Source organism: Falco rusticolus, chromosome 4 (genome assembly GCF_015220075.1).
Source record: "Falco rusticolus isolate bFalRus1 chromosome 4, bFalRus1.pri, whole genome shotgun sequence".
Lineage (NCBI taxonomy): Eukaryota > Metazoa > Chordata > Aves > Falconiformes > Falconidae > Falco > Falco rusticolus.
Window position 1 is genome coordinate 9953153 of NC_051190.1, and position 14080 is coordinate 9967232.

At 39.8% G+C, this 14080-nt stretch overlaps 1 protein-coding gene across 1 annotated transcript in view; it reads right to left on the reverse strand.

Annotated features, from left to right (window-relative positions):
* The window catches only part of ARHGEF3 (Rho guanine nucleotide exchange factor 3), a 137882-nt gene extending 137348 nt beyond the window's left edge, over positions 1 to 534 (reverse strand). The window contains exon 1 of the mRNA XM_037386216.1: positions 425 to 534. The gene's annotated coding sequence lies outside the window, so the exon portion shown is untranslated. The remainder of the gene's footprint in view (positions 1 to 424) is intronic.
* Positions 535 to 14080: the final 13546 nt, after the last annotated feature.

Below are 14080 nucleotides of genomic sequence, written 5' to 3' on the forward strand. Positions count from 1 at the left end.
ATTTTACTGCTGTCCTTGAGGCATCTTATTAAAAAGTTACCTTTTGTCCTCTTAAGCAGCACAAATAAGTTTTACATAGGTACTTTACACAAGCGTATACACAAGGATACTTGGAGGAAGTAGTTCAGAGAACCACAGGCACCGTACGTAACTTTTCACTCCATATTTGGTGATTCCATCAGAACTCTCCAACATAAGACAGAAGAAACTTTAAAATAATATAATGATTCTGTCCCACAGCAAGTATTAAGTTTGGCTCCCTTTCCCATATACACACACTTGTGAGAGATGACAAGTGTGTTGTTGCCATATATAAAAGCCATATATAAAAGACAGTGTTTATTTTTTAAACAGCAAGAATGTTACACTTATTCCCAGCACAAAGTATATTAAAAGACAAGAGTTAAATAAATAAAGTTCATACCAGGCTGAAGCCAGACCATGGCAAACATGGAAGTGTGTTCCATGCTGGAGAAATACAGCCTACTATGAGACACTATTCTCAATTGGACTAGTCCTTCAGTTTCCAGGACATAGCTTTTTTCCCTAAAAAATACCAAAAGAAAAGGAAGATAACCAATTACATTACAATTCATCTCACATCACCTTCACGAAAGCATATGCAGAAGTTTACCAGCACCAAAGAGAGGATGCGGTTACAACTCGGATATCTTTGAGAACCATTTAAATATATCTATATACTAAGACACCAGCATCAGGGAAACCACAAGCAGGTACATGCACCTGCTTATTCCCAAAATAGAAACATGGATTTTTCCTGAGCCGGTTACCGCTGTGAAAAATAGGAGTTACAAAAGAATTCAGACTATCCTGCGTATCATATAACACTATACATTGCTGCAATATAGAAGAGCTAGGACTCGTCTGCACTGTTCAATCTGCAAAGTCATCAGGAGCTTTGAGTCTTTTAGTGGTTTCAACTCAGAAATTTTAGCAGTGTAAGGGGAAATAGGGAATGTTTGTGAGCTTTGTTATCACTTTCAGAGATGGTAGTTGATTGCCATAGCAAAAAAATAAAGGGGGAATTTAATCTTTCAGTACTCTGTGTCTTAGTAATAGCACACAACTTAGTCTCTTATCTGATCAGGAAAAAATTTAACATTATGAAACACTAGCAAAAAGCTAAACAGAACATTTTAGACAGTTTTGCACACACAAAATTAAATGTACTGTTGAAGCAGAATACAGAGAACACTAAATACTATATTCTATTCAACGTAAATAGGTATCAAGGAATTTTTTGTCACTGATGCTATAATTTCGTGTTATTCTGAGACAAATCTCTTTCTGTGTTTCTCTTTGGACTAAAAGATCCAGATGTTCTTATGTCAAGCGTCTGGCCTCAGCACCAGACAGTAAAAAAAGCCCAACCTATCCATTCTGTCAGTATGCAAGAAGAATTCACCAGCACTGGGCATTTCTCTACCCTTTTCCTCCTCTCCAAGTTTTTACTACTTTTCAACAAAGCAAACAAACAAAAGACAAACAGTATAATATTTTAGCTTCTACAACAGACTTAGTGCTAGCCTTTAGTCAGTTTGGTAAAAAGGGCCAAAAAGTTATCTGATTTTTTTTCATAAACTACAATTTCAAACGCAAATATTAACTACTTCTAAGCTAAACATACTGTATTGCATTTTGCATTTGACACTGTGCAGCAAAACAATGTTGAGAGGTTCTTTCCAAAGATTATGAGTATTTATGTTCCCAATTTAGTGACTCATACAGCAAGCAATTTCTGAGATTAATTTAACTCTATCCTCCTCAAACTTCTGAATTTGAAAGCAAGCACTAAGCCATTATTCAAAAGTCGTAGCAATGACAAACAACAAGATTTTATCTATTATTTTTTTCATCTAGATTTTATCTAGGGGAAAAATATTTCCAGAAATAACTATGTGCTATTTCTGTAAAAAATATTAGAGGCGCTATACAAAGTTAAACCAATTTCAGGGACAATTTGCTAAACAAAAGAGGAGCTTTCTGAAACCAGCAGTTAAATTAAGCCTTTTTCATGGTAATAGTGGGCTCAGAAAAGAGATACAGCATGCACAGTCAGTGTAAAATTAATGCAACCGCTGCCACATTTTTTCATATTATTCTCTTCCTTTTAACATATTCCTGCCTCCCTCATGATAAACACATTTATCCTCAACAAAAATACATTAAGAATAAATGAAACCCAAAAGAAATACCACCACTGTTGAGACAAACACAACCCATTTTCCCCAATTATCAGAATTATCAGGGAACAGTGGCAGCTTCAAAATTTTATCTGCCTGGAAGGGTGTCATGTTTTCTCCTTAACATGAAAATTATGATCCTCTCAGCCTCCTATCTTAATAAACATGATCTTTTAACTCAGAATTGCTGCACAGTTTATTAAGCCATTGAAGTTTGCCAAGTTGGTTTTGCATTTATTTTTCTTGGTTATCTAATAGATTTGAATGGCAGACAAAAAGGTGCATTGTCCCACAATTATCTTCTTTTTAGTCTTTACAGCTTTTCACCTGCAATTGCTAAGCACAGTCAGAACCCAAACCTGCATGGGAACATTTGCAAGATCACCCCTCCACACAGTAGTTGACTTGCTTGAGAGAGTTTTTTATAGGATATTAATTACTTCTTTGTGGAGCATCAACAAGTGCTAATTTTGACAGCACCTGTTTCTGTAGGCAAAGTATTTTAAGGCTCATACTCACATAAGAACCTCACTATCTACAGAGGAATACCAGGTTTGGTACACACTCATCATAGTCTGTGTCAATACAAACATGGTGATTTTAAGTGCTGTACTGCAATTCATATGTGCCTCTAATTTCTCCCACCCACCTGCTATCTGGATGCATCAGTTAAGGCCACACACAAGCTGAAATAACCAGCCACCACAAAACACACATTGTCCAAACAGCTGGTTGTTGTCTTCAAGACAAAGGTAATGGTCCAGACAGAACCTTCTGAGGGAACACTAGCCGGACACTCCATAATATTTAAAATAAAATCAGTAGGATCCCTGATACAGTACAGACAGTGTAAAGAACACGCTCTTCTCCTAGTTATAATCCCCAAAATTTATTTTGGAAAAATGCTGAAGTGTTTGAAATAAATAGAAATACAACTTTCATTAGTTTAACAGCTAAACTGTTTGAGAGATTATACCAGCAGAGCAGCTGTTCTTGCTCTACAGAAACCATACAAGTCCAAGTAACTCCTGCCAACTTTCCAAGTTTATGCAAACTTCAGTGGTATAAAAGCCAGTAAACCACTTTGAATACAAGATGTACCACACATTGATTCCACCTGCAGATTTATGAGGGGAACCACATGACTGTAAGGGTAATTAATCCTATAGAATGGGGGACAGGACAGAAATCAGTACATTATAGAGCACCTTTCTAGTCACATAATGTTACCATTTCTGTTTGTATATATAAAGATTTAACATAAAAAGCAAAAAACTATTCTTGTACTGTAAAGTACATTAAGATGCTTCTTCTTGCCCAGTTTAAATGTTTTTTGGGGAGGGGATCACTGCGTTTTGCTACTGGCCATGCCTTGAAGTACCACTTTCAGCACTGGCCCATGTAAGACATACTACTTTGAAGTAACTTATATACCTATGGCAGCATGCTTACTCAGATTTGAAATCCTTAAGACTGCTCATCAGCACATGATTAGGAAGAAGTAAATAAATATGCATGTACATATGCCCTTATGTTTCAAGGTTAACAGTCTGATCCGTTAGCATGCTAACCACTTCAGCTGGATTCTGTACGGTGTTGAGCACCTGCAAGTTAATAATTATTTACATTTCCATAATTGACAGCATACCACTTCAAGTTCAACCCTGGCTGACACTAGATAGAAAAACATTTTTGTTTCTTTTTATATCCTCTATGTTACATTTGGAGATGGAGACCACCACAGTTACAGGCTATATAACTATTTATTTCTGAATAGCTACTTTGCAGCTATTATAATCAAAAGCAAAGCATGAGGTGTTTGTTAATCACAGATTACCTCAGTGTATTTACCAAGTCCTTTATTTTCCAGTTATTTACTTACTACACTGCAGTAGTCTATATACTCTTAAGAGAATTGTGCAAGACCATAGCCATTTGCTTATTCCAGATTTCATATGACTCGGACAATCGAAATTCAAAATATGCCCTCCCAAGTTGAGCGGCACAATTTGGTAAAAAATCAATGGGACTTTTACAGGACCAAGAAAATATTAGATATGTGGAGATAACATTTTTTTCAGTCAGTAAGTACAGCTGCAAACATGAAAACTTCAAAACTTCTTTGTCCAGAAAATTCCAGCATTTTCATCTGTTTCCACCTTTTATTCCACTGTACTGCTGTTCTGCTCAGGCTTTTTCCAAGTCACAGATTAGAATTTATTTATGAAGTACTAGATTTACCCATTTATTTGTAAGTACTAGAATTTATCTGTAAAACCTACATAACCTTGCAATGTTTATATCCCCAAAATTTATTTAACAAATAAATAACATAAAGGGACTGATTAAATTAAACATTAAGAGACTTATGAAGTTAAAATTAATCAATAATATGGTAACACACCAAGTCTTTTAGTCTTCCACTAAACATATCATTTGCCAGTTTCCCTACACACACAGAGGAAGAAAATGGCAACTCTTAACAAATTTCTTCTCAAAATACACATCACGTTTAACTGAGTATAAGGTGTCTGCAATACAATACACACGCACAAAGCACTCCAAACGGATTCTAGATGCATCTATAGCAATAGGCTGATGCTTTCACAAAAAATACTCAGGAAAAATACGTTTCCTCAAAAACCTAAAATACTGAAAACATACAAATAAAACTTAAGAGGTCAGGTTAATTTTTTTCAGCACCTAAAGTAAAAGATCTAACACAAGAAAAAACTAGCTTCCAAGTCAATACTAAGACATTACATATAAACGCCCAAGCAGAATCAGGTATCACCAATTCCAATTCATGAAGAGCAAAACAAAACAGATTTTTGTTTAAGGCATGTGATCTCACTGGCCGCTTGCTGGAAGCAACTCCACATAATACACCTCCAAACTGTGTAGGCATAAGACTCCCACAACTTGGAATCACGCCAGAACAACTGTCTACACAAAAGCAGTCCCGAGAAGAAGTGCACTATTCAAAACAGAGCGGAGCTCGGAGAAAATGTGCAGGGAATGATACTGAATGTTACAGTGTCTTCACGGGTCACGAGGCCTTGTCACATTGCTAACAGATATGCACGACTGCCGGGAAATTAAAAGGGATTTCTGTTCAAAACAATAAGATGTTTTGTTCACTAAAACTGGGTAATAAATATTTACTGAAAACAGGTAGCCAGTCATATGTATACAAATTTTAAATAGAAGGCTTCAATCCATTAAATGACAAGCCAAACATACACCTGTGCATTCTCTTACTTCACGTACACCAGGACAGCTCCATTTCACACACTCCCCCTCCCCACATTCTGCAAGCCCAATTACTCTGCAATAAATATTTGAATTCTGTTTGTTTCCAAATCCCACAGCTTCTCTTGTTCTAAACTCAAATTCTGTACAGATACAGCACCCGTCCCATAACCTGTCAGGCTTGGCAAACCTCTGTACCAGCTACAGAATTGGGTACATAACCAAATTAATTCTTTAACAAGTGTTTGAAGATGAAGGAATTTTCTCTGCCCTTTCACTACGAAAATGTAGCTCAAAAGGTACTAAAGAATAACATTTAAATAGAAATTACATTAATGTATGCACGCACTGACAAAAGAGATACACAAGATTTAAGAACTATATAGAAAAATAAAGACACCAGCTACCAAAGTTGGATTTTTTTGTATTAATGTAAATGGTTCCTTAGTAAACAACAAGTTCGGGTCACCACCAACCGCATCACTAAGGTGATCGGTAAAACCGGGCCAGCCGCCAACAACCTTCTCCCCCAGAGATGCCTTCACCAGCATTAACTATGTAAATGCGGACAGCGATCCCTGCCAAGCTAATTAGCTAATGAACGTTGCCTCCCTCACGGCCTGTTCAGAGGCAGCTGTGACCGGCCTCACAAGCCCGAGTAATCACGCTCCGCGTTTGTTTTTTCCACTTTCCTTCGCCTACAAACCTCCAGCACCTCCACCGCGGGGGGAGGCTGAGCGGAGGGGAGAGTCAAGCACCCCAGACCCACAGACCCTCTCCCCAGTAACTTATTTCCAGTAACAATTACGGGTTTCGAAGGAGGTAACAGGCACCTTCCTTCGCAGCGTTTTCCTTCTAAACTGACACTTGTGAAGGGTTTGCCCCCAAATAAAAGTCAAAAGAAGTTAATTTGAAAATAAATAAATAAAACCCAAAACGGTTGCGGAGCCCTGAGAGGAAGCGGGTCCCGCGCCCCCGCCCCCTCAGGGCCCCTCAGGGGGCTGCCGGGCGCGAGCGCGCCTCCCGCCGCCGCGTGCGAGCCGGAGCCTGGCGGCGCTGAGGGACCGCGCGGGGCGGCGACGGCGTGAGGGGATGGAGGGGGAGAAGGGCGCCCCCCCCCCCCCTCCGCGCCCCGAGCTGGCGGCAGCCCCTTCCCGAACCGCCGGGGCACCCCCAGCCCCAGCCGCTCCGGCTGGTGTCTCATAAAAGGCGGCGGTGCCCCCGGAGGCACAACGCAACCTTTGCGGTCAGCCCGGCCGCCTCCAGGTGCCCCGCAGGAGCCGGACTCCCCCCCAGCGCTGACAGGCAGCCGCCCTGCCCGGGCGCAGGGGACAGCGCCTTACCTCGCACCCTCCTGCGCCTCCTCGGCTCCCGGCATGCGGCTCCCGCAGCTGCCGCCCCGGCGAGGACGCGGCAGGGACCCGGCGGCAGCGAGCCAAGGGCGCCGGGGCCGGGCAGGGGCAGCGGCCAGGACGCGGGGGGCTGCAGGGCCGGCCCGGCGGCTGTCAGGGCAGGCGGGGGAGGAGACGCGTGTGTGTGCCGGCCCCCGCCGCCCCCCGAGCCCGCCCCGCCCCGCCCGCCGCCTTCCCAGCTCCAACCCCCCGTTCCCCGGCGGTGCGCCCGGCCCTCCGGCTCCCTGCCAACCGTCCCCTCGGCCCGGCGCCGCCGTCCGGGCCCGGGGTAGCTGCCTCCGCAGCAGCGGCCCCGGCCGCTCCCCCGAGGTGAGAGGGGTCCCGGGTCCCGGCCGCCGCCCCCTGCCCGGGACCGTGCCGCGGGCTTTGCCCGGCGTGTGCCGCCCGCCCAGGCGGTCCCTTCCCACCGCCGCGCCGGTGTTCGGGCCGGTTCGGGAGGAAGGCTCACCAAAAAGAAGGCAAACAGCACCAATTCCACGCTGGAATTGCACAGGAGAGTAACAGCAAGTGACCCGTTAGGTCAGCAACCTAAGGAAAATAGGGATAAAGAATTTACAGGTGGCAATAGGCACGTCCGTTTTAGAGGAAAGCAGCAGTATGGAAAAGCACCAGAAAGACCAGAAGAAGAAAACCGGGCTGTGAAGGTGGAAGCAAGTAGATTCTGAGCTCTTTAGGTGAGGGACTGTCTCTCTGGTACGCATTTGTACTGTGCCTGGTAAAGATAACCTTATTTTCTGTTACCGAAGTGTACAGGCACTGGTTCAGTGTAATAATAAATATCAACAAGTATGTCACTTAACATAAACGTAAATTTAAATGGAATGTAGGTGGTATGTCTTCTTCAGCAGTAGTACTGCCAACATAAAGCAGCCAGTGACAAAACAATAATAAAAGACAAAAAGTAGCTGCTCACCATATTTTGTAGCCCAGACGCATTACAAAGAGAACGGTTACTTGCGTTTCTCAAGTATGATTAGGCTTCCCATTTCAAACCTAACATCTTGCGGTGGGTTTTAATCTTTCAGTTGTTTCAAATTGCTGAGGCTAGAAATGCAGTACAGACATAGACATATAGATGTCATACCTTGTTTCCTTTAAAATAAATTCCTTAAATTCCATTCAATGTCTTCAGTTTGGGATACTAAAGTAATTTATGAACTATACTTTACACAATATGAAAACACTCTGGGATTAAAAGCCACAAAGAAACTGGTTCTTAAGGTGAAATACTCTTTTTAAACTAGGGACGATTCAACTGGAAAACAGCCATCAAGATGCCATAGTAGTTTTACAACTCCTTTTTTTCTGCTCCTGAAGCAGCAATTCACATTAATTAAACAGGTATTATGGGAACCTGGCACTTTTCTATACCTATGGCAAAATTAGCTACACAGGGACTTACATTGTAATCATATGGGCCCTGTGTTACTGGCAAAACCTGAGCTCTGAGCAGTCAATATAATTAGCAGAATGGAGAAACCCTTGAAGCTGCTCAGGTCTGATAATTTCTGATGGGTTCTCAAAACGTTAAGCCCTCATCACGGCTGCTGCCAAGAAAAGAGTCATCCCATCCCCTGCTTTGGTACTGCCACTAAAGTGGTGCCTGTTACAAAAGCAGAGCTGCAACAGGCAGTAAATGTCTGTTTTTTATTCAAGACTTCCCATGCCTGTAAAGGAAACTGACAGCTTTAACTTAATTTGGAATTCATTATCAGGAAATGGGAAGAGATGCTCTGTTTAGAGACCTTTAACTTTTTAGTGTCTTTTGTGTGTCCTCAAAATTTCCACATGGCTATGTACACAGGGAACGAAAAATTAGTTGCTGTAAATTCTGTAATTATATAATATACTAGAATCTGCTCAACCACTTCAACTAAAAATGTTGTCCAGGGAGATTTAAGACTTTAATAATTACTAATTTTTAGTTCTTGGCTTTTGAGATAATTAACTCTATAACGCAACTTGGAATTGTGGTTTGTTCACCATTTTTAAATCTTAACAGGCATGACATTTTCTTTAGTATGCAAAACATAGAATGCAAGTGTTAAAAGTATTATTACTTCAGTCCAAAACTTTATCTTAAGATAGTGATATTTGAAAATTATACTTTAAAAAAAAAAAGTTTGTTTTTAACAAGCCAATTTAATGTTAAGAGCAGGAATATTCACGTAAATGTACCTGCATTTCTTAGGTCTGAAGGCAGTCCAAGCAAAGAGGCTGAAGTTTAGAATCCTACCCTGCTTTCCTGACTCATTGTGACTATAATTCTCACTCCACCCTCTGTAGCTGAGCATTGTCCAACTATTCTGCAAAGAGATGGTGGTTTCCTTCCTAACACCTAAATGACACCTTGGCATGTTTGCAAAAGCTACAATAAAGAGTAGACAGTTTCCTTTCTGTTGATGACTAGTGAGTTTTATGGGTACATCCCCTATATTAGACATTGCTAAAGACAAGTAGGTCTAATTCTAGTCTCACTTTCAATTATTTTGAAATCAGCATGATGTAACTGACAGCAATGAAATCACTCCTGATTTTCATCAAAATTATAAAGGAGTCATTCCTGCAAACCAGGTTCACATCGAACAACGCACTTCCAAAGGAGAAGTAGTGCTAAGGAGCGCTATGGGGCTGAAACAGGCCCCTGCAGAGTCCATCAAAAGGCTGCCCGAAGGTAACTCACTCACACTTTGGAGGTCTCTGTGAGTTGTTGTAGAGGAAATAAAACACATTGCTTAACATCTGCCCCAAATCTACCTCTTCCTTCTCTTGGTGTGCCTCCCTCCGTTTCCCACCATGCTCCATCAGTAGGTGACTCTGCAGTGCTGCCACAGAACTCTGGAGCATAAAACAATGCCCTGTTGATTGTCCTTTCACACAGGTTATTGCAAAATAGCAAAAGCTGCAATAATCATCTCTCTAATCAAATACACTCACTGGTTACACACTGTTGAAAGAAGCATCATCATGGTTCAAGACATGAATCCCGGCATTCTGTCTTCAGCTGACACCAGCCTCATCTCTGTTCTGCAGTGGCTCCATTTCTTACCTAGTTCCTATTCGTTTCTCAGGTAAAATGAGGATAAAACCACTTGTTTATGGCCTTTATATCCCCAGCTGTGAACTTGTGAGGAAAAAAAATCTGACATGTGACACACCAAACAGCTCCTCTGATGTATGTCCCACTCACATTGTTGGTATCTGATTTCATAACCAGACCCACTGAAATTGGCTGAATCATCGGAGAAATAAAACATTACTAAAAAGGGTGTGGCCACAGCATTCATAAAAGGCTTAGAAAATGTTACTGAAAGACTTTTATATTGTGATTGTTGTTCTGCAGCTTGCACTGCAGATTACTTTCACCAGGCGGTAGCTATCTGCCTGAAAATATTCTTGGTACTCGTTTCCTCGATACAAAATCCTTCTGGGAACTTTTGTCTTTGAAACACAGTTTGGGTGGTAACTACGTAAAAAAGTCTGTTCTCCAAGTGTTTAATTTTGCCTTTTGCTATGCTAGGCATCCAGTCTTCTGACAAGTTTAATCCTCTGTAATTGCATTAGACATAAAATTTTCTCAGCCATGGAAGAGGTAACTTCTATTTTTAGGTTTGATCTGTGATTTTAGTGTACTGTCAGAGGTAATAAGAACTCTTGGTCTGCAGTTGTTGGCAATAGTCAATATTCCAATCAAAGGCAAGAGTATAGCCTCCAAAGGGTGCATTATTCTGATACAGGAAACACACCTTAACAGTCTCCCAGGCCCTTTGTGTAATCTTGAGTTCCATGCCTATTAGTAAGAAATGTTGTACTAGGAAATTATGATTATCCACAGCCAAATATTTTTGATAGAGTAAAATCTCATCATAAATGTGGTTGGCCATTACAGAAATTCATATCAAGTTATGTGAACAATGTGGTGTTGATTTACAGTCAAAAAGGGTTAATAACAGAATTTGCACAGGGAGTACAGGTGTTACTGCATTTACAAGTAGGTGAAACCACAGATGCATGCTTGCCCTGTGGAGAAAAAATACCAATTCAATAGACTATTATGAAATAAATTCACCTGAGTCATATAACCAACAAAGACGGTCTCTCTTCAAATAGAGCTTTTTGCACACCAGCAGCAACTGAATAGTTAGAATTCCAACGAAATCAGCAGCCCAACAGGACAGCATTCCATACACTGACTCACGCTAGTTCAATCTTCCACCTATTGTCAAGGCCTGTGAACGACCAGCAGAGTCTGGACACAAGGTAGTTTGGCTTCTGTGGTAAATCAGCCTTGAATGTTACAGCTTCCTACCCATTAAAAATGAACTCTGTTAAATGATCAAGAAAATTCTCCAGATGTTAATTCCTTCTTGCACAAAAAAAAAATAACTATTATGTCTATTAATAGTTTGTTATAAATTATTGTATCTAACTAAATATAACTAGGCTCCTCCCACCTGCCCCCAGTGTCTTTCGTATTTTCACATTAATGTTTTCAGGCTCCCAGCCTTTCCAAAGTATCTGCACCAGAGTAAAATAGCAAAATCACTAAAATCTGAGCTTTTAGCACTGAGGTAGGTATGGGCAACCTCCTCAATTTCTGGTCATCTAGGTGCCATCTGACACCAAGGAAAGAACATTTCCTTTTTCCTATACTTTTTGTTAACAGGACAGTATGACCAATCCCTACTTTCTCCATGGCCTGCTATGTATATACGAAATCATGCCAACAGTGCAGCTGCCCCTAAAAATAAACATCATAGGTAAATCAGACTTTATTAACTCAGTTCTAAGAAAACAGAGAATGGAATTGTATCCCATTATAAAAAATATAAATTGACCATTGTTCTGGGTTTTATGAGTCTTAGAAACAGCAACAGATGATAGCAAGTAAAATAGCAGATAGAGGGAAAAATTTATTAACTGATCCATAGCACAGTCTTTAACTTCAGACCTTTTAGAAACAATTTGGGTCTGACCAGTTACAGTTTGAATGCAGATATTGTGTGCAGTGCACGCTTTTTCACTGTTGCTCAAAAAGCATTTGTTGTTGCATGTTGGTTTGGTGGTTTGGTTTTTTTTCCCTTAGGGGATTTCCAGTATCAAGTCACCACAATGTTTAAATTCACGATTTTTAAAAAAGGAAAAATGAGAGCTTACCTAAGATTTTCAAGATGTATTACCCATATGCACAGTCATATCAAAACTTATCTTTCTCATGTTTTAAACTGAAGGTATAAAACCCTGAGCAAGATCTTTCCCTTTTCTTTCAACCACGAAGTCCCTCATGTACAGGGGTCCCAGACAGAGGATACAGAGATTACGAATGCAGAGTATGCACATGGATAACACATCTGAAGTAAGTCCAGTTCAGATAAAGAGAAGTAACTTATCAAATTATCTTTTGAATTATTAATGCATCTATTCACATGCTTTGTGACCCTTCAAAATGTCTCTGATTTACCTGGTGATAAAGCAGAATTAGGAATTGTGGGATACAAGGCCCAAAGAAGACAACGGGTATAAACATCATCCTGTAAATTTAACATAGCTAATGTGTATGCAAACTATCTGATATTAAGCAGTTCGAGCCTTTGATAATAACAAGTTTTACTGACTCATTACAGATTTTTCTATAGCATTGTAAGCTTGATCGTGCTAGACCAAGAGTTCATTAAAAAAACCTTCATTTACCTGAGCAACATTAGGAATACAAGGCTTATCCCTGAAATTAGTTTGCAGGGTTCATTGGCTAGAACAGTGCTTTGAAATCCACTTGGATGAAAACAAAAAGCATATAAAATCTTAGGTAATTATCACACCTTCTTTGATAAAATCAATCCAGTCCAGGTTATTATAGTTTTGTAGTTGATATGGATAGGTTTCACTTGACATGCAGAACCATGTACTGCTAGGAGACCTTCAAGAAGGATATAGGAGAAGTAATTAGTTCAAATCATATTAAGGCAGTTTTTACTAAAAAAAAAAATAAATCAGACCCAATCTGTCCAATACAAAAGTTTTAGAAAATTAAAGTTTTTTACTGTTGCTTGACTGTATTAAACACCCACCAAAATATCTGTTTCACTTCCAGATGTAGAATATGAAGAGCAGTCAGAGAACCTGGTTCATGTGGTATGCATAACTGCATTAAAAGTCTTTTGGATAAAACTATTGCACTCTTAAGACAAGTCTTCTTACAGTACTAAGAAAAGTCAAATGAAAGAAACTGAACAAAAATGTTTTATTTTGATATTTAACTTCTAAATTGTAGTATCATAAAAATTTTACTTCTGCAAATGTCAGCTGCATTCTATTTTCAACAGTTGTTGTGTTTATGTACAGGTACAAATTACAGCAACAAGTACACTTCTCATTCAAAATGCTGAACACACTGCTATATCCTGAACCTTCAGCTTTCCAAAGGTTTTTCCACCCTCCCAGAAAATACATTTTAAAACATCCAAACAATGTCCACGCACTTGAGTCTAGTAGGAATTAAAGGGATCCTTTCACCATTAACATTCTGTTTCTAGAGTTTACTAATGCCTGAAAATAGTAGTAAGCTAACCTCTAATACATGTGTTAACATTGTTTTATTCTTTTTTTACAAGGATTTTTGCTGTTATTCTTACTGGAGGGAAAATACAGAATTCTTGCAAATTCAGTATGATGTCCTTCCAGCATCTCAATATACACAATATTTTTCTGATTTTTTTTTTTATAAGCACCATGGCTTTGTAAGAAAGCTACGCTAAATCAGATTAAGTATTGCTTTCCTCAGTTTTGTATACTTCAAGTGTGGGCTGTCCTACCCTAAATTTTCAATTAATTACATTGTCTTTCTTCTGAGGACATTTAATATGCTGTTTCCACCTTATGCCAAGAAATAATGAAGGAATTATTCTTTTCTTCCAACTGCCCCACCCCAACAGACTTGACTGGCATCTGCACAGACCTTTTATAATTTAAAAAAATGAAAATAAAAAAAGGTTTGTGGGATTGTACAGCAAATTTTGAAGAAATAAAAATAAAAACAACATTAATGACAAGTGACTCTTTGTGCAATTGCTTTGTCTATTTTCAAAACTGAGCCTTCTTGGAGCTCGAAATGAAAACTTAATTCCATTAAGTACTATCAGTTCTGCTACTAAATTTAACAGAACCAGGAAATCTTCCCAATCTTTACTCTAGCACAAATTAACAGTATGTGAG